Raw genomic sequence first — 19089 nt, 5'->3', positions numbered from 1 at the left:
TGCGTGACCTAATGTGTCAAGATTGTCCTAAACACTACCACTTCAAGCCCCTTAGTGTACTTTGAATCTGCAAACAGCTTCTGCGTGTTAATAGTGTCAGTGTAAATAAGACTTTACTGATGAGAGAGGACGCACTGATCTACTTAAACCATCTAAACAAACGGCAACAGTATTTACTGAGTTACTAATTAAAAACAACCTCCAGTATACTTTATTGTAGTGTAATACTGACCATCCATCAAGCTAATGACATCATTAAAATTAGCTTAAAATTCCACTGCGCCACATTGTAGCTGCATGGCTCGGTAATTGAAACACTCACTTTGGGGACTCAATGTGATGAACTTTTTGGTCATTACCCTGCTGTTGGGCACTTAACAGTATAATAATGCTCCACTTGTGGCAGTCAGGCAGTTATATTTTATTCCTCATACAATTAAATTCTTTACAGTATAACAACCGCTAATGCTGCAATCAGTAAGTTAAGGCAGAGCAGCTTCTGGAGGTCGGGAATACATGAGAATCACTGCAGGGAAATTCACTGCAGGATAAGTACTAGTCACTGCAAGAGGAGGAGGAAGCATGTCTGTCAGTATCAAACAGCCTAAAGGCAACAATGACCATCCTGTTACCGGCAGTGCTCTCTTGTAATAGAAACACAGGTGCTTCCAGTGCTCTGCAGGGAAAAACGTTTTCTCTTTGCCACTTTATTCTGCAACAAAATATAAAATATTTCATTTTCTTATTCATTCAATTCTGTTCCATCAAGATTATAATCATTTCTATTTGTTTGTTTTTTTTACGTATAGCTTGGAACCCAATGACATTCCTGGATGGACCCTAATATTCCACTAGTAATCTAAATAAACGCCCAGTCAGAATAAAAATGCCTCATGTAAACACCTCAATCAGAAGAGACTGATCCGATCTGGCATGATCTCAATGAATTTTCAATCAGGGGTGGTGTAAACCTTTGGCAGTCAGCTGAATAGGAAAATATTAACCATGTAAATAGTTGGTCCGATTGTTTCTCTCTGGTTGGAATAAATATATTCTTTCTGTGCATGTTCTCCCCACGTGGGGGTACCATCATAGGTGGCGTTGCCTCCAGGACGCATAAAAACATGGCGGAAGCAAAACAAAACTGTCTGTGGGCGATGCAACTTAATTGTTGTGGTTGGAGGTTTTAAAGGAGTTAAAGATTATTGAACGCCTTGATGCTTAAAAAGATGAACAAAGTTGAATCCACCGAACCGCTGACCAAATCAAAAACTGCCGGAGACGTTTGAAGGCAGCCTACTAGCGTTACAAGGTTAAAAGTCAAAATGGCAAAAGTGGCTCAGACCCAGACAAACTTACGGATTATCTAACGAGAGAGCGATGATTGCCGAACATGATTTGCTATGGTGTGGATGTGAAGTTTGAGGATAACTTGTCTGAGGCTCCTGATCCTACTCAAGAGGACAGCAGCATTACTGGTTAGTTCAATCGTGACACACTCACATCACAACATTAGCTACCGTTAGCTCTATAAACACGAACGCTAAAAGCATGAATAAACTGAATATTCTCAACACAGCTGAAAAAAAAAAAGTTTTCCGTTCTATTTCTATTAGATGCTTCACAGTGAGCAGAACCAGTTTGCACATGTCAAAAAAGTTATATTCTGATGCTTGGGGCATGTTAAGACACATCTTTATCAGATTAGTTTATTTCAATCAGATTGAAGAAATATGGTCCATGTAAATGCAGTTACTGTGAACATTTATGTAAGACATGTTAGCATTCATTAGCATTTAGCTCAAAGCACCCCTGTGTCAAAATGCTGCCTAACAGAGCTGCTAGCGGGAGACTCCTAGCCTTGTTGAGAAGAAATAGATACAAAACACACACCAGTGAAACATAAAACCGACACAAGAACACAAATCAATGTACACACACACACACACACATGCACACAAGACCCCCCCAAGGCAAGGGGCTCAGTCAATTCAAGCTGTTATTCACACTAAGTGCTGTAGTGGATTCAGTGTTGCTCCTCTTCTGAAATCAATTGATTCACCACGCTTGTGATTTAGCAGCAATCCCCCCGAACAACCTCTCACTCTTTTATTGTTAGCCTGTCACAGTCAGCGAACAATGTTAGGCGCCAATGATGAGACGCGAGGCATGACTGGTGGCTAGACAGACGGAGACCACCAGTCATGCAGTGATACGTTAAAGTACTACATTTTACATCGCATTATTCCTGCCCCACTTAAAATGTATGGCGTGACTTATATTCAGCAGGGTGGTGGTGATGGGTGAAATGCAGAATGATTCAGCGTAAGCACATGACCATTTAGAAAGATTACAATGTCCCGAAAGCCATTTGTCTGTTTTTATTTCACTCTATAAACAAATGCTCATGTTCAAACATGATTTCATTATAATCTGCCCTGTTATGGCATTAACTTACATGGGCCACATTGAAGCAGCTGGTACGCCTGTAAAGCCCGCACATACACTGAGCGCAGAATAAAATCAGGTCATGGGCACTTAATATGGATGCTCACTTGTATTATATGAGATAGTAACAAAGAATACCCCGACGTGACATTAATGATAGAGGAAATGTCTCTCTGTCATATGCAGAGAGAATGAATACATTTTTATTAGAGCGATCCCTTAACTGTAAATGGGGCCTCTTTATCAGAGTGATCAATGGAGCCCGTTGAAAATTACAGCTGCCGGTGTTCATTGTTATTGTCAACACAAAACATTAAACTTGATCAGGCAGCATTTAAAAGGTTAATGATATGCTCGGTATCCAGCACATACAGATAAGTAGTGTGCAGGGAACTGCTTGACGGCACATTTAATGGCACCTGTTACTCAAAAGCAAAGGCAAAAATCAGTGTCGATCGAGTAGAGACATGTACACTCAGTTGCTAGTTTATTAGGCAGAGCTAAAACTGATGCCGTCTAATGAAATTAGTAGAATTTATTAAGTAAATAAATGTATTAAGATACAAAATAACATTTGGAGGGCTAAGGTATGGCAATATTCACCTGAAGTGTCACTCGGATGCCTGAAATGTAGATTATACATCCAGGACCATCATTGCAGCTGATCAATCACGTTTCTCTAATGTCATGAAGACCAGAAAAACAAGCAGAAGTTATGCTATGAAACATATTTCCCAAAACCAAGCAAGTATTTTTGTTCTGCAGCTTTTTCTTCAGTGGCAACGATGGAACTGGAGCAACATTACAAGTATTTATGATTCTCCAGAAACAACACTAAAATGTGTTGCAGAACTACGACAGCACAACAACATGATTGGTCAGCTGCAATGATGGTCATGGAACAACATTTATTCTGATGTTGTAGGAACAACACCAACAAAGGAACATCAGATACACCTGTCTCGACTGTCAACGGTCAGTCTGATCTTTACAATTGACTATCATGAAAATGATGGGATGCCTCATTTTATTAAATCAACGTCCCTTCATGAATATGTTTCTATTAAATTGCTGCTAGACCGCCCCATAGGTGCAACAGGCCCGAGATCAAACCGTTACAAAGGCAGATTAAAACAGAATATTTCTTCAGCTAAAACATGTAAATTTTGGAATTGATTGCATCTAGCTTTTATCAATTAATTTTGAGTTTTGGGCTTTACAGCGCGCTAGAGTTATTGGAAATATTTGGGTCACAAAGGAACTGAAAATAAAGTAAAATAAAAAGTTTGCGGATGCAGTTACTAAATCTGTCCATGCAAAAAAAAAAAATTTCAGAAGATATCGTATTTCATTGCAAATAGGAATCTACTGACAGATTGCTTTTCAAGTATTAGTCAGAACCAACGTATTTTCAGGGAAACAGAGATATGCTAGCACATTGTTTTTCACTCCTGGTCCTGTGGGCCCTCTGCCCTGCTCCTACACACCCGATTCAAATGAATGGGTTGTTATTTGTTAGTAACAGTTGTATTATAACAATATTACATAATTCTGCTTAATTGACTCACTCTTTGTAGAGGTAATTTAGTAGGTAATGCATTTCGGGTCATCATCAGTTGTCAATATGAACTCTAATAGAGCCGTCCTGGAAGCAAATGCCACAGAGAAAATGAGAGGAGACTACCTGGGAAAGGGCACGACTTTCTAAATCTTTGTGGTCAAGTGCTCATTACTGTGGAGAAAGCTGTTACATGAATCACTTCCTCTCCTGCCACAGTGCAGGGTGCAGCAGGCCAGACTTTAACCAGCACATGCTGCAGCTCTAACTCTGGCTTCAGTTCACCAGTTAGCCATTTATTAGAATTCACTGGAAGGTCTCAGTGACAGCATTTATCCTCCAGTTGTATGTCTGGCCTCTTACACTGTCACCGTTAAGAGCCTTAACCCGACTCTGGTCAAGGTCCACTTACTGATTCCAGATACATAAAATAGCCTTGTCTCATCACTTTTTGCAATTTATGTTTTTTATGCAGTGTATTCATGAGTATGTGATCTTTCCCACTCTGCTTAAGGCTTTGTTTTCACAGTGTTTAATACGTTGTTAAATTAAAACTCCAATTACAGTTTGCATACTTTACTTCTGCAGTCCCCACAGAACAACCCACATTTGAGCTGGTACATTTATCCAATAACAATCTTTATATGATATGCTATAATCCCAATAAAAATGGAAAGTAATGCACAAAGACTAAAACAGTTCATATTAAATAAATGGTTTATTGAAGTCCAACAACACTGTATTGACATATTTTATCCTTGTTGCTAACATCTGTCACTGGTGCTGTAGAGAGCTGGTGTAATATGATAAGTGCTCTCGCGCCGAGAGGGCTTATTCCTCCCTTCACAACTTCTCAAATGCACTGACAAGTTGTCGATGACTCAGCCTGACGAGAGCGACTGAGGAAGGTTAGCATGAATTAGCTCCGCAGTGCTAAGCTACCGTGACGCTGTAAAAAAAAAAACAGAGGATGATATAATTAGCTGCACTCTCCTCAGATAAGCCAAGGTCGCTTCAGGCCATTCAATCAAGACCTGCTTATGATTTGACTGGCATAGATAACCTTGTTAATCGTCTGTGACTGGATAAATACTTGATGATGCAAGGCTACGGTTACAAACTAAGAGTTGAGCTTTTAATGGATGGTTGGATGGCTGTTGAGTGTTACTGAGAAGGTGCTATAAAAAGAAGTGCGACACCTTATAAAGGAAGGGATGTATATTCTCACACAATGTCATTTGATGTATGAGGAGCGTATTCAAAGCCACTCCACAACACTTAATCAGGAAGTCTTATTGTGTCACTTAAAACTGACACTGATGGCATGTTGAAGGCTGGTTAGAGATAAGCAAGCGATTTCCTTTTTTACAAGAGTGCATTTCATTTCCATGTAAATCTATTGCAAATCTTTGAATTAATTTTAAGAAAATCTGCAAATGAAAATGTAAATAAATGTTGTCTTCAGCGAAGCAGAAGCTTCAGTCGGACTGGAAACAGCCGATCAGTCATGTGAGTTGAATGTTTGCTACAGCATATTCGGAAAAGGTGTTTCTATCTCCCATTAAGTGTGTTACATCTTAATAGAGAAAGACAAAACCACCTCAAGCAAGCATGAAACTGAGTACGCTTTTTCTTATTTTGGCATTTCCATTAACCTTTTTAATGCGATACTTCAAAATGCACATAAAATGGTTGATGGAAACATGGCTTATGAGTCTACAGCAACAAAAGCAGCTCTGTGAGACTGTTCTTAAGTGCTTCACCCTCTCAAAAATTTGTGCCAGTCCATCTCATGGATGGTAGGATATTTCATTTATAAATGAAAACAGCTACTGGTCGAGCGAGATGATAAGCCAGGGGATCATCATGTCATTTGGTTTCATCTTCTGAGACCATGAATATCTGTATTTTATGGCAACCCTAGATGTTGAGATATTTCAGTCTAGACCATCGGCAGACTAACTTTGCCAGTCGACTATATGGCGAAAAAGACACATTATTACAATAATTTGTTTATTGCAAAAATGGTTAAGACAACACACTGACGACTTGACTGGTATCTTGGTTAAAAATGATTAAAGGTGGTTATTTGCAGTTAAATCCTGCACCTTTACACCTTACAAACTGAGCTGTAGACCGTAAGTACACAGGAATCAAATGTTACTGCTACACATTGCGGGTTTACAATGAACCTTGTTTTATGAACTGTCAGGCAGATGCAACAATTGAACACAAAAGGGGGCATCATCTTTTAATCTCATGGGAACGGTACTTCTGTGGGTGAGTGCAGAGAAGTCATTATAAAGAGAGGAAAACCAAACAAAGACTTGATTGACACTGACAGAGAACAATACGGGAGAGGCTGACATCCTGACATCAGTTGCTCGGGGAAACAATCTCCCTTTGTAGTTACAGATCAAAAGCATGGCCCTAATATATAGATTTATTAATACAGCACATTAGGTATATGTTTTTGTCTCCTGAGCATTACCACTCATCATTGCTCATTTGTTTGTCTGGAGGTGGCATCTGAACCTGGCAGTCTCGCTGTCTGTCTATTCATCTCCACCGACTTCACCTTCCTCCTTCCCTGTTCTTCCTCTCACTCGGTGATATCCTTTATGAGTCACCTACAGGTCTGTGCTGCAGAGGACTCCAGCAATTACTCCAAAACAGTTCCTATCCACAGCCATGGCAGGTTTATTTATATTTCAAACACAGGGCGTATCAAAGTGCTTCGCTAACGCAGGGATGGATTCAAAAGTTAAAATAGACTAAAAGAAAAGCAAAATTAGCATTGAAATAATAAAAGAATAGCACAACATAACAGCTGTAAGACTTAAGGTTGGGCTATCGTCCCTTTTGGCCGAAATATAAAGCTTAAACTGTGCAGCAATCATAGAAATCACCAACATATAGCGAAAAGTCGTGCACGCAGCTCAACATACTGTATGTCCAGTGTGCATTCTGCATCATATCAGGCAATTAGAGAGGAAAACAAACTCTTTGTGTATTATTGTACAGCTTGGTTCAGTCATTCCAGTGTCATTAATTTGTGCCACACTATGTTATTTCTGGTGAATGTACTGTATTAGCTAATATACAATTAGTGACAGAGAATCAGCCCGCTGTAACAATGCAATTATGCATCATGGCTCACCCCAGCATGCACTTTATTTTGCTGTAAAGCAATAATGCCTGACATTTTGATATAAATACAGTCCTGTTTTTCTACTTGCTGAAGCTGACAGTTGTACACAGTGTTAGTGCTGCACAGTATGGTCAAAAAGTGACATTGCGATTATTCTGACAGATATTGCGACTGCAATAGAATTTGTGGTTATTATGGATGATTCAATTTTACATCACAATTTTTATTGTCATTAAAAAAATAGTTTTATTACATCTGGAGAACAAGCTTTGTAGGCCAGTCAATCTTTGCAGCGCTGCCAAATGTCATGAAAGCACTAGTAATTAATTGTGCAGCCCTACACAGTAAGTCTTCAGCTGTTTCGAACACCGACGAACAGGTGCATCTTCCTCTGGTAGTCAGAAAGTGATGAAATCTCTTCATTTTTAGAGCACTTGGATGACTAGAAACTGTTTTACAGGAAATGTAAAAATAAAAAGGTCCCATCTATTTCCTTGTACAAATCAAAGCACTTAGACATGATAAAGCAGCTGGCAAAGTTCTGCTATTGCTTAAGAGCCTTATATTGGACCAGTATTTAATTAAGTTTAGCTTCTTAGATCTCCTCTGAGTGCTAACATTTGTTCTGCTTCTTAGCGATTCAGTCTAATTTTAGCTGAATATGCTTGTAGCTGCAACAGATATGCAGTTACTACACAGTTATTGCATTATATGTTTTAATGTGTATCAGTATTTCTGGTGATACACACACACACTCACACACACAGATACATCACATACCCGCACAGTGTGACAGAGAGAGATGAACAGAGGGAGAGTGGTTATTTCTGCGGGCAACTGAGGGCAATAAGAGAGCCATAAAAGTGTTTAAAAGCATTTTACTGATCACTGGGGGATGTTGAGGTCAAGCCTCGATTAATTTGAGCACAGAATTTGTTTTCCTAGTGTGTGTGAAGGCCAGGGCCTGTGTGTGTGTAATGCCTCATCTCCATGGCGTGGTACTGTTTGTCTCAGCTTGGAACCATGCTTTTTTTTTGGGACTCCCATTACCTAAACAACCATTTTTATGGTATCACCTTGGTCAAGGTTCCAAGTGAGCTGAGCCAATACTTAAAAGGTAAAGTGAAAACAGTACAGACCACTGACTGGCCGACAGAATTGTCACTTACGCAACACGAAGCAACCAAAGTCGTTCTCTTGTCTGCACCCTGACGTAGGCGTTTCCATACTGTCTCTCTCTTTATTTAAGCGTTCTTTGTGTCATGTCTTGCTGTGTTCAGATTTTCTGAAATCTTCGACAGCCACATACCGAGAGTCAAGAACATCACCCTTTCCATATCCTCCATTGTACCTGTGTTTGTGTGTTTGTGGCAAGTTGAAGATTATGTCATGGTTGTTTCACAAGGTATCGCTATGAAGATCCTCAAAGAATCACGCCTACGTCGAGGAGCTGCTGTCTGCAGAGGAAAACGAAATCGAGAAAAGCACCTGGTACCAAAAGTAAGCCGTTCCATGCAGTGGAAACAAGGCTTATGTGTGTTTCAACGTTTGACTGACACATTATCAGAATGTTTAAAATAGGGGATTCAATTGTTAATGTGCTTGAGTGAAATTACACTCATACAGGTACACTGTGGTGGATTTTGCTAATTGTATAAACAACAAATCAAATATTTCTAATTACGAGAAAAGATTTAGTTCATTTTGACCAAACATTTCTGAGCACTTGTGAAACACTTTTTACATTATTAATTTTGAGCCAACTACTGTAATATACTGTAAAAAAAAGTTAAACACGATGTGTAATTTATCAGCGAGACAAGTTCTCCTCCTGAACTGCACAGATGACATTATTATGCGGTATTCACAAACTGTATCTAAGTGAATCTATTCATCTCAGCACAACGTGTGCATGTGTGTGAAAGAGAGAGGGAGAGATGATTACCGAGGCCTTGTGAGTAGATTTAACAAGTAAATTGAACACAGAGGTGGGTCTCGTCTCCGCATGTTCTTGTGTCCTTTAATTTAATTTTTTCACTCTAGTGGGGGGCCTTGCATCTCAATGAGGCTCCGTCCAGCTGGGAAGTGGCCTCACTACTAATAAAGAGCAATTCTCTCACACTATTAAGAAACTGGCGGGAGAGGAGAGGGGCGGCGGTAGCAAACGTTATCGGGGAAAGAGTGCATGGTGTGGTTCTTTAAAGGGGAGTTCGGAGGAGTGAGAAACACAGTGAAAGTGGCGCAAAACATCTGCTTTTCATACAGACACAAAATAAGAGTCTTATAGCACTTAGCTTGGCATAAAGACTGGAAGCACTGCAAGCTGAAACCACACACGAGGCTATGTGCTGGACTATTTTTTGGCTAGGGAGACTCATGTGTAAACTGAGGGTCACGTGCTATATCGTAGGCAACTGGACATGTTTCCAAGACGCTCCTTCAGTTCTGAAGAAGCCTCTTGGATGAGAGGTGAAACTCCAAGAAACTGAAACACGTCCAGTTGCCTACGATACAGCACATAGAATACGACAAATAACCCAGTGTAAGACCTTTGCTTTTTTTCCCTTTGGCTTTCATCCAAAACCAGAGAACAAGATTCACTCATTCCAAAGAAAACTGTCAGATTTCAGGATATCTGCAATCAACCATGGTACCTAACGGTCACAGAGAAACTTCACAAATTTGTATCATAACATGAATTATTGGGGACTACCCAAAAAAGGCTTGTATCCCCCATGAAACTCTCCACATTCTCTGCTGTGGGCCTCACGGGGACACTTCCTCTTTGTCGGTCTCCCAGGTCAACGCTCCCACCCAGCTGACGGATTGACCTCTCCTAATCGAGACACAGCTTTTGACTGTGGCCATTTTCTCACCATTATGTTTAGAGACAGGCCTCTGCCTGCCAGAGACAGGGGGCTAGTTGCTGAGGCTATCATTCATAGCAGAGAGGAGGAAAGGATTAAGGCCACTGAGAAAGAGCAGGAGAGAGAGGGGTTTGCATCTTAATGCAAGCCTGAGTGTGGAACAGCCTTGTTATGAGGTGGCTCAGTGGAGGAGGAAGATGCAGCGGCAGGGTGGGGTGGTAGGTGGCTGCTGGTGGGAGGTGGGGGGCAGGATTAGGGTGACGAAGAAAGAGGAAAGATGTAGAAAAAGAATTGGAGAAAAAATGAGGATAAGAAGTGTAGAAGAAAGTAAAGAATGCATGCAGAGTACAAAAACGCCCACATCATGTACGGTACAAAAGTAGAACAGCTCTTTTTAATACTGCCAGTACTGTAAACATCACGTCGTCACAGATTATTTCAACTCAGCTATTGCTGTATTGATAACAAGTTTTGGCAGCAAGAAAGAATTATTTTGTTCCAATACAACTTATGTCATGTATTTTTTAATGACTTCTTTTTATTCTCCAAAAAATTCAAAGCAAAAAGCCTGAATTGTCCCATTTGGAGCATTTATTTGTCTCCAACTCCAGAAACATGACATGCAACAAAGGTCCATGACAATTTTGTATTGTGGTATGAGTTGTAATTATTTGGCTATAGGAGCACCTGATTAATCTGCTTTTTGTTGTTTTTTTAAATCTGATAACCCCTAAAAACATAAACCCAAAGCTCATTAACTGAATAAAAGTGTCACGCTAACTATGAAGAACATAAAGCAAAAGTGGCACTGTTTCTGAAATATTTTTGCTAATGAAAGAGGAGACAGTACAAACTAAAACATCAGATATAGGTGAGAATTGAGTTTGGTTTAAAAAAAGAGTCCCTTTTCACCATTTGGCAGATGGGTCTAGAAATAAATTCACCAAGAGAAAAGTAAATCTTACAACGCTTCTGCATTACAATCAGACACGATCCACAGCTCAACAGACACACAAAGTGGGACTCACTGTCACACACACAGATATATATATATAAAGAGACAGTCTACGCGCAGACACAAAAACATAAATCCTAACACGGATCCATCACAACAGCATTTCACACTATTGGCTTTCTTCAGTCATGGCTGTTGGCTCTCACACTCTGTTAGGTTACAGTCAGTTAATCACCCCAAAGAAAACAGATCTTCTCTGAGCCAGAGCAGCTGAAAAAGAAAAGATCTCCTGATAAATAACTGATGTTGCACAGAGAAACTGAATCGACTTAACTAAAACATGTTACACTCTTCTGGGTATTTGGTCTGTTGATCGCTTTAAGCTATCGGCCAGTGTGACCACCTGACATACACATGGTTATATTTGCCGAGTCTGGATGTTTGTTTCCATCAAGTATTACGGTGCCAAGAAGGAACGTTAGCGTGTGTCACCTGAGGAATCCAGGCTATAGCTGAATCCATCAAACACACAATCAAAACACACAAAACATGCTACTTACTGTAGCTGGCATTGAAATTAAAACCTGAGAATCGTTTGAATTTCTCCCAGGTATACCTTTGCTGACCTATGGTGGATGTTTTGCATACGTTTACATGGTCATTTGCAGATCTTTGGAAGAATGTATAATCATCCTTGAGGTTCCACTGACTTTAAGCTTTGCAGAATAGAAAATGTGGAGAGCCACATTGTGCAGAATCTCCTTAGTGGATGCTTATTTGGATGCATGACATGCATTTCAAACAGGCAGCAGATAAACACTTGGCAAATCAGTATGCAAACTTTGTACATATTGTACCTCTCTCCATGTCTGACCAGGATCCTCACCTGATATCGCATCAGCTGACATTTTCATGTTCTGATTAGCATGAGTGCCTTCAGGATTAAAGATTGGCATGTCGAGAATGAGACTCAAATTCAGCATCATCCAAGGAGAGCTGCCTGTGTGTCTCAACCAACAGTCAAATGTCAATACTGTAACAATCTTTCTCTAATTCAAAGTGTGTTAGTTGCCTTAGCTTAACCACATTTCATTTTTTCTATGCACACACACAGCGTAGGAGTAAATCAATGGAAAAACAGTGCCATTAAATGTTCGAAAACATCACTAATAATCCACTGAGAGACTTTATGTTATGTTGGGCTGTAATTCCTTTCTAAATCCTTGACTTGTAGGTGCACAAAGAGATTCCTTTTGCAGTGTTAATGACTTCTTCCTAGCATCGCACCAACCACAGCAGCATGTTATGTTGTGTGCAGAATTACAACAGCCTCAGTGGTAAAGCTCCCTCCTTGCCAGCCTGAACCTGTGCCAACCCTAGTATCCCAGCGCAGCATGGCTAGCATGGCTATTAGCTGCAGGCCAGGTGAAAAGAGGGTTTGGCACCCCTTCCTGAGCTCGCCGCCTCCGGGGAAGTGAGACGTAAGGTTTAATTACAGTGGATAGTCGCAGAAGAGGCTTTAATTGATGTCAAAAGTGTCTTTTCTTCATGTCAGCTACATCCACACTACACTGCTTTGATTTCAAGGGGGAGAAGAAGTGGGAGGTTTGGAGCAGGAGGAGGGACATGGCCTCTTTCCAAATCTTTGGTTGTAAGTTAAAATAGAATTATCTAGTCTGTGCTTAAGGGAGCTTAAATTCGAATGATTGACAGGTGAGAGCGAGTGAGAGAAAGGTAAGCAAAACGAGGTAAAAGAACAGCATGAGCAGAGGTGACAATGACATGAACAATTTTTCGAAAATCACACACCGTTTTTGTGACTGTTAAACGCCATAATCAGCAGATGGCTGTGAATTGTGCCACGGCTGAATCTGAATGAAAACATTGCTTTCATTCAGGTCCATTATCCTCCGTGGCAATCACTGCAGATTCCTAAACAAATTCCGGACCGGGACATTGCGCTTTTTGCTGAGCATAATCAAGTTTACCAGGAATATTCTTGTTGATTTTCTGGCACCTCAAATAGCTTTCAGTAAGGAAGGTTTGCTTGTTTTCCAAAGCTAAATGGGACTGCAAGGCCGAGGCAAACAAAGAGCAAAAATTGAGGATTGTTTGACGATTTCAATGTGTAAAGTGCTCAGTTTTGACATAGCTGGCTATCCCTGTATACTACTACAGAATGTGATGCCTATATTTGCTCTCACATCAAAACAGGTGCAGGCTCTTCATCCAAATCAACCTGTAACAATGTTGTAAAAAGGTGCAAAGCTGTGATCTATTTCTAAAAAGGCTGTATCGAGAACAAGTTGAAAAAAGACCCAGAGATATGAAAGATTCGGTTTCTTCTGCAGACAGTTTCCAACTGGGGGGAATGACGACATCTTATCTCTCTAGCGAGGCCGTTTAAATATAGACTTCTGCTACTTTATCTGTTTCTGCAGCTCTAGAGTCAGTTGATACACGATCATAGGCTTCCTTTGAATGTTTTTATCCTTGAACTTCAGCACCAGGAACTTTTTGTCTTTAGACATCAACATTATAACTCATATTTACTGCAGCGACATTAAAACATCTGCTTAAATATTAATTACGACCGAGCCCACACACTGCAAAAAGTCGTAACACCCTGGTGAACTCTCTGCAGAAACACAAGAAGGAAGAGATTTTCTTCCCATTTCCCATATAGCCTTCATCCTTTCATTGATGCAATATGGTGTAATGTAGCCCCCCCTGACTGAGCGGTGGAATACACACCTCCGACTCTGCAGATATTTAATACAGGACTGCTCTATACATTATAAATGGCCCTCTGCAATATACCGTCCCTCTAAAATGAAGCCACTGCGCAAATAGAGAAAATAGAAACGACCTGCCCTTGGAATACCGCTGGGGTTTAAAATCTCTATTGTGGTGCTTCTTCTTTCTGTCCAGTACGTCACATGAAAGGCACGCATTCCTAACAGATAAGGTCAAAGAGGTCATCATGTACAGCAGTCAATCAACAACTCAAGAGAAAGTCAATGTCAACAAATTAACCGAGAAAATAGTCAGAAACAAAAGATGGTGCGTATGAGGAATAAGTGCAAAGATCACCGATTTTAGCAAATAATATCCAACATGGCTGGTGTGCTTCTTTTCGAGCGTGTGTGCATGTGCGTGTGTGTGCATGTGTGACGGAGACAAGCAGAGAGGGCAGAGTGCCGCTGAGAGTGACGAGATGCGATGAGACACAGTTTGAGTGAGTGCATACTAGCAGGAGGGCGAGAGAGGTAGAGTGTGTGAAAGTGGACAAGAGAGCGAGGGAACACGACAGGCAAGATGGACATAAATGGCTGTGAGTTAGCATAGCCTGCTAGATTTTTTCAGTGTGTTTTTTTTTTTTGCAGCTGAAGCAAATTGAGGCCACTAACGCAGCAGTAAGGCTGCTTTTCAGGTCACTCAAAAAGCTGTGCTAAAAGGGTAGCTAGACCTAAATCCATTGTTAATTTGATGGAATGAAAGACACCGCAACCTACTAAAGGATCCGAGTGTGTTGTAGTACATCAGGCGATTACAGCTGGTCTCATGTCATCTATATAGTAGAGCCACCCTGGAGTTAATTTGATTAAACTGCTGGGGAAAAAAAACACTATTGATTTGTATTGATTACTACCCATGGCTGAGTGAAGCTGGAAAGGTGGCAGGGTCCGCCAAATATAAACACAGTAAAACAGTATGAAATTGACTTGTCCTTTAAGGTCAGTTTGTTTATTCAGTATATTCAGTAATGGAAACGAGAGAAGTTTGTCTATTTAGTTTGTTTAGATAAAAAAAATCAGTCAATGAAGATCTTTCTCTTCTGATTACAATTTCTTCCCCAAAACTACAAAATGCACAACTAAAGTGGCAAACAGAGAGAGCCAGAGTCCACTTATTGTTCGCACTATCACAGTTTTTTCGTAATTATATCTGCTTCTCCATCCTCAGCGTTGTGAGCGGGCCCTGCTCAGTCACGCTGTGGGACAGTGACTGCTGAGTGGACAGAGCTGCATGGGTGATTCATTAGAGTTTGTGGAGTAACTGACCTTGTAAATATGGGACTGGACTGGGAGCTAAATCATCATCATCTCTGGAAGCAGGGCTAAATGTGAGGGATGCTCCAGTGGCCAACATGGGCGGCCATTTCTCATGTGTTTTATCGCCTCGAAAAGACGCCTCCAATTTTATATTTGTTTTATATTTGCAGAAATCTAATCTCACGCTAGATATATTGTTTGTCATCCTCCATAAAACACATGACAGATCTGCTGGTCCTATAGAGTAAACGACAGACCTACTTGATTCATGACTCCAAAGACTGGAGTGTTTTAACCAATAAAACGATGCCTCTCGATGTTGAAGAGCGACAGGCGTAAACAAGTCTCCAGTTTTTCCTCAGGGCCACCTGCCAATGGCAGACAGCAAGTTCTCAAGTCTTGCTATGCAATAGAAATGCACTTATAGAAAAATGTAGAATAAGTCATATATAGCCTATACTATGGTTGTAGGAGCCTATAGGGATGTGGTGACTTCTTCTCCACCTGGATGCTCTGTCTGTCATTAACACACACATCCTGTTGTCTTTGACTGACGTGTCATAAACCCAATTAGAGGAGTCACAATGTCAACAGGCCAGAACCAACCCTGGACCTCCGGCACGCATTTCTTTACCTGTCAAAATTCAAACTGCTGAGAAAAAGCGTGGAGGGGGGAGCTGCATTATTTCACACACACACACACGCACACACACACACACACACACACACGGACCCACTGTTGTGTGCTTTAGACTGACGCTGTTTGAGTGCATTCAGAAAAGAATAAAATGCCAAGAATTAGCCTGAGCCCTCAGCCTGTTTGTCTTTTTAAAAGCCGCAAAGGCGCAGTGTAAATAGCCTACTGAGTCCAAAACAGCGCTTGAATCAGTATGAGTCACCTTCCCACCCACTTCGGACGAAATGTTCACTACTGTCTAACACATTTCACTTCGTATGTAAAACACACACACACATACAAACGCACACATACAAACACACACACACACCTGACAGCAACAGTTTTCGGTGTCTTTGGGGCCGTTTTTTTACCTTCGACTGAGAGCGCCTCTTGCAAATGTTGGAGACTTGGGAGGATTTATCCGTGTTTTGGTCCGTAACTTCCCGAGAGGAGCATCTGTTCGTGTCGGCAGAGGAGGAAAAAGCAGAGTGAAACACTGAACACCGTCACACCGGCATCTGTCGCCTCTATTCGTCCGGTGAGTTTGTGTGTCTCCGGCGGGGAGAAAAGCGAGAGCCCCGGTCCACAGCGGTCTCCTCCATCACCATCACCATCACCGACCGAGCTTTACATTCACCTCAGCGTTCACAGGCGACACACACACATGCAGTCAGTCAGTCAGTCAGTCAGACAGACAGACAGGCAGACAGACGAGGAGGCAGACAGATATGTAGGCAGGTAGATGTAGAGGAGGGCTGCCGCTGTCTGTCTGTCAGGCGAAGCGGGATAGATACTGAGATACTGCTGCTGCACCCGAGCGACCAACTCCTGAGAGAGAGAGACACATACACACAGAGAGAGAGAGGGGGAGAGAGAGACACATACACACAGAGAGAGAGGGGGAGAGAGAGACACATACACAGAGAGAGAGAGACAGAGAGAGAGAGACAGAGAGAGAGGGAGAGAGACAGAGAGAGAGAGACAGAGAGAGAGGGAGAGAGAGACACACACAAACACAGAGAGAAAGAGACACACACACAGACAGAGAAAGAGAGAGAGAGACACACACAGACATACACAGAGAGAGAGAGAGAGAGAGAGAGAGACACACACACAGAGATAAGGCAAATCACAAGTGAAAGGCTTCAGTGTATTTAGGCTGACAGTCATTCAATATTGGTTATCTGTGTCCACTTGTTTATCCCACATACTGCACATTCTTTGCACTTTACCTCCCAGCTGACCATTCTGCACACTGCTCTGTTTTTGTTTTTAGAAATGTGGTTGTCCGACTGTTTGAGGCGGCCATTGGCCTCCACTCATTTCCACTGGGTATGAAAATCTGTGAGCAAATTCTCGAAACTCGCTTGAATCATCTAATCCATGAATGTAAACATCAAGTATGTATTAAGTTTTGTGGCAGAGGTCAAGATACGCTGATTTAGTGGCCGATGACACCCAAGATACGTCACTAGAAACGCATCACCAGCAAAACCAATATCTTCATACGGCGCGGTGTGCCTGGAGTGCCCTCCTCTCTTTTGCAGTTGCTTTTTTTTCTTTCTTTCTAGCAGATACATTTAATATATTCTCAGATCCTGTCTTAAAGGTGCAGTTTTTTAAGGATTTTGTTTAAATCATTCAAGAATGAACTAAATTTACCAACAGAATGTGCATTTTTGACGCTATGTTAAAGACTTCCTTTGCAAAGATATCTATTGAAGTAAGCATGCTAACCAGCTAGCACCTAGCCACTTTGTACCTCATAAGATGATAGTTTGATAGAAAACAAACGTCCGGGCAGAGTGAGCAAATACGATGGCTAGCTGCACGGTTAACTGACTTGCTAACAGCGGCTACAGTTAGCAGTTTCCCTGGTGATATTTAGCCTTCTTATAGCCTGGAGTAGGATTTTGACAGGTGTTCTCACTGCACCATGTTACTACAGCAAGTTGTTGCACCGCGCTAATTTCCGTTTTGTTTACATCATATGTGTCCAAGTTGCACCAAATTTGACACTACGCTTATTTGAGTCCTCAGCAACAGACCTGCCAAGCATGAAGTTGAACAGGATGAACAGTTCTCGAGATATATGAATAACAGACAGACAGACAGACAGACAGAGATTTATTGCTTAATAGTTAGATTTGATCACCTGGTTGAGCATGCAGCCCCACTCCACAGTGTCTGTAGTGACAAATATATCCTACATTTCCCATGTTGCAACTTGATGTCATTATTTGTTACACCGTCCCTGTCGGCTAAGTGACCACATGACTTTTTTTTTATCTCAAGTCAACAACCCTCATGACATTATCAGGTTTGTGTGTAAAATCTGTGGAGTGCCCCTTTAATTTTGGTCAAAGTGGAATTTCATTTACTGCATGTAAATACCACACAGCAGTGATAATACAGCTTGTGACAGAAATGAATGCAGACTTGATCTTGAGCTGTGATCAAGACGACACAACATAAGCAAGTCTTCTGTAGACTGCTAGTCGAGTACTGAGCAGAAATAAATGAAAACCAATGGCTGCCTTGAACTGCAGGAAAATATAGGCCTACATGAAAATACATAAAGCGCACATTCAAAAATGCAACATGATTCATAGCTCGGGAGGAAGAACGAACAAAGAGCACAGTAAATATTGCTCGTCGTATAACACTCACTTTCAGTATCATGGATAAATTGCTTTGGCAACCCTAAAAGCTTATTTCCTGTAAAGCCTATACGGCATATAAGAAGTGAAATGAACTGAGAGAGAGAGAGAGATTTCTTTCCGCAAGATGTGCTGATTGTTGTCTCGCATTAACGAAAACAGGCAACCATACTGAATGCAAATAACACTGTAGATCTTCCCATCTGTTCTTATCAGACTGCTCTTTCTGTGCGGGGAATGTAATTCATTTTGTCACCCTCTTCTTTGGCACTGTGAGGAGCCTGTACATCGTGCCAATAACAGCACAGACCGAGGTAAACTGAAAGAAAGTAGAAGACGGAGAGATATGAAATGGATTCAGGACCATGGACAGCGCTCTGTGTATCCTAACTAGGCCAAACACTTTGCTCTGGTTCTCGCTGTCACCTCTTTTTATCGTGTCAGTCGATCTAAATTCAGCCTGGAACAGACTAAAGATACGCTGAGACTAGTGTTGCTGTGCTAGAACAACATTAGTTCATACACAAGCTACCAGGACAGAACACAGAGGAAACATGCACTGCTGTCCAATGACGGGGAGGAACATGAAGAGCAGTGAGATATCAAACAAGATTTAGTCAGGCTAATGCAGCAGGAGGACCTCGGGGTTATTGCTTTATTATAGGCCTGCTTCCACCTGTCACGTTTGATCGCTCTCGTCCCCGGGAGTGGAAGGC

At 41.3% G+C, this 19089-nt stretch overlaps 1 long non-coding RNA gene across 1 annotated transcript in view; it reads right to left on the bottom strand.

Moving 5' to 3' along the window:
• Nucleotides 1–16503, bottom strand: part of LOC140997461 (uncharacterized) — a 69458-nt gene extending 52955 nt beyond the window's left edge. Inside the window, exon 1 of the long non-coding RNA XR_012179367.1 lies at nt 16085–16503. This is a non-coding gene — a long non-coding RNA (uncharacterized lncRNA). The remainder of the gene's footprint in view (nt 1–16084) is intronic.
• Nucleotides 16504–19089: the final 2586 nt, after the last annotated feature.

The sequence above is a fragment of the Pagrus major genome, chromosome 6 (genome assembly GCF_040436345.1).
Source record: "Pagrus major chromosome 6, Pma_NU_1.0".
NCBI lineage: Eukaryota > Metazoa > Chordata > Actinopteri > Spariformes > Sparidae > Pagrus > Pagrus major.
The sequence above is the reverse complement of the archived record's forward strand: the minus strand, read 5'-3'. Positions and strand labels throughout refer to the sequence as shown.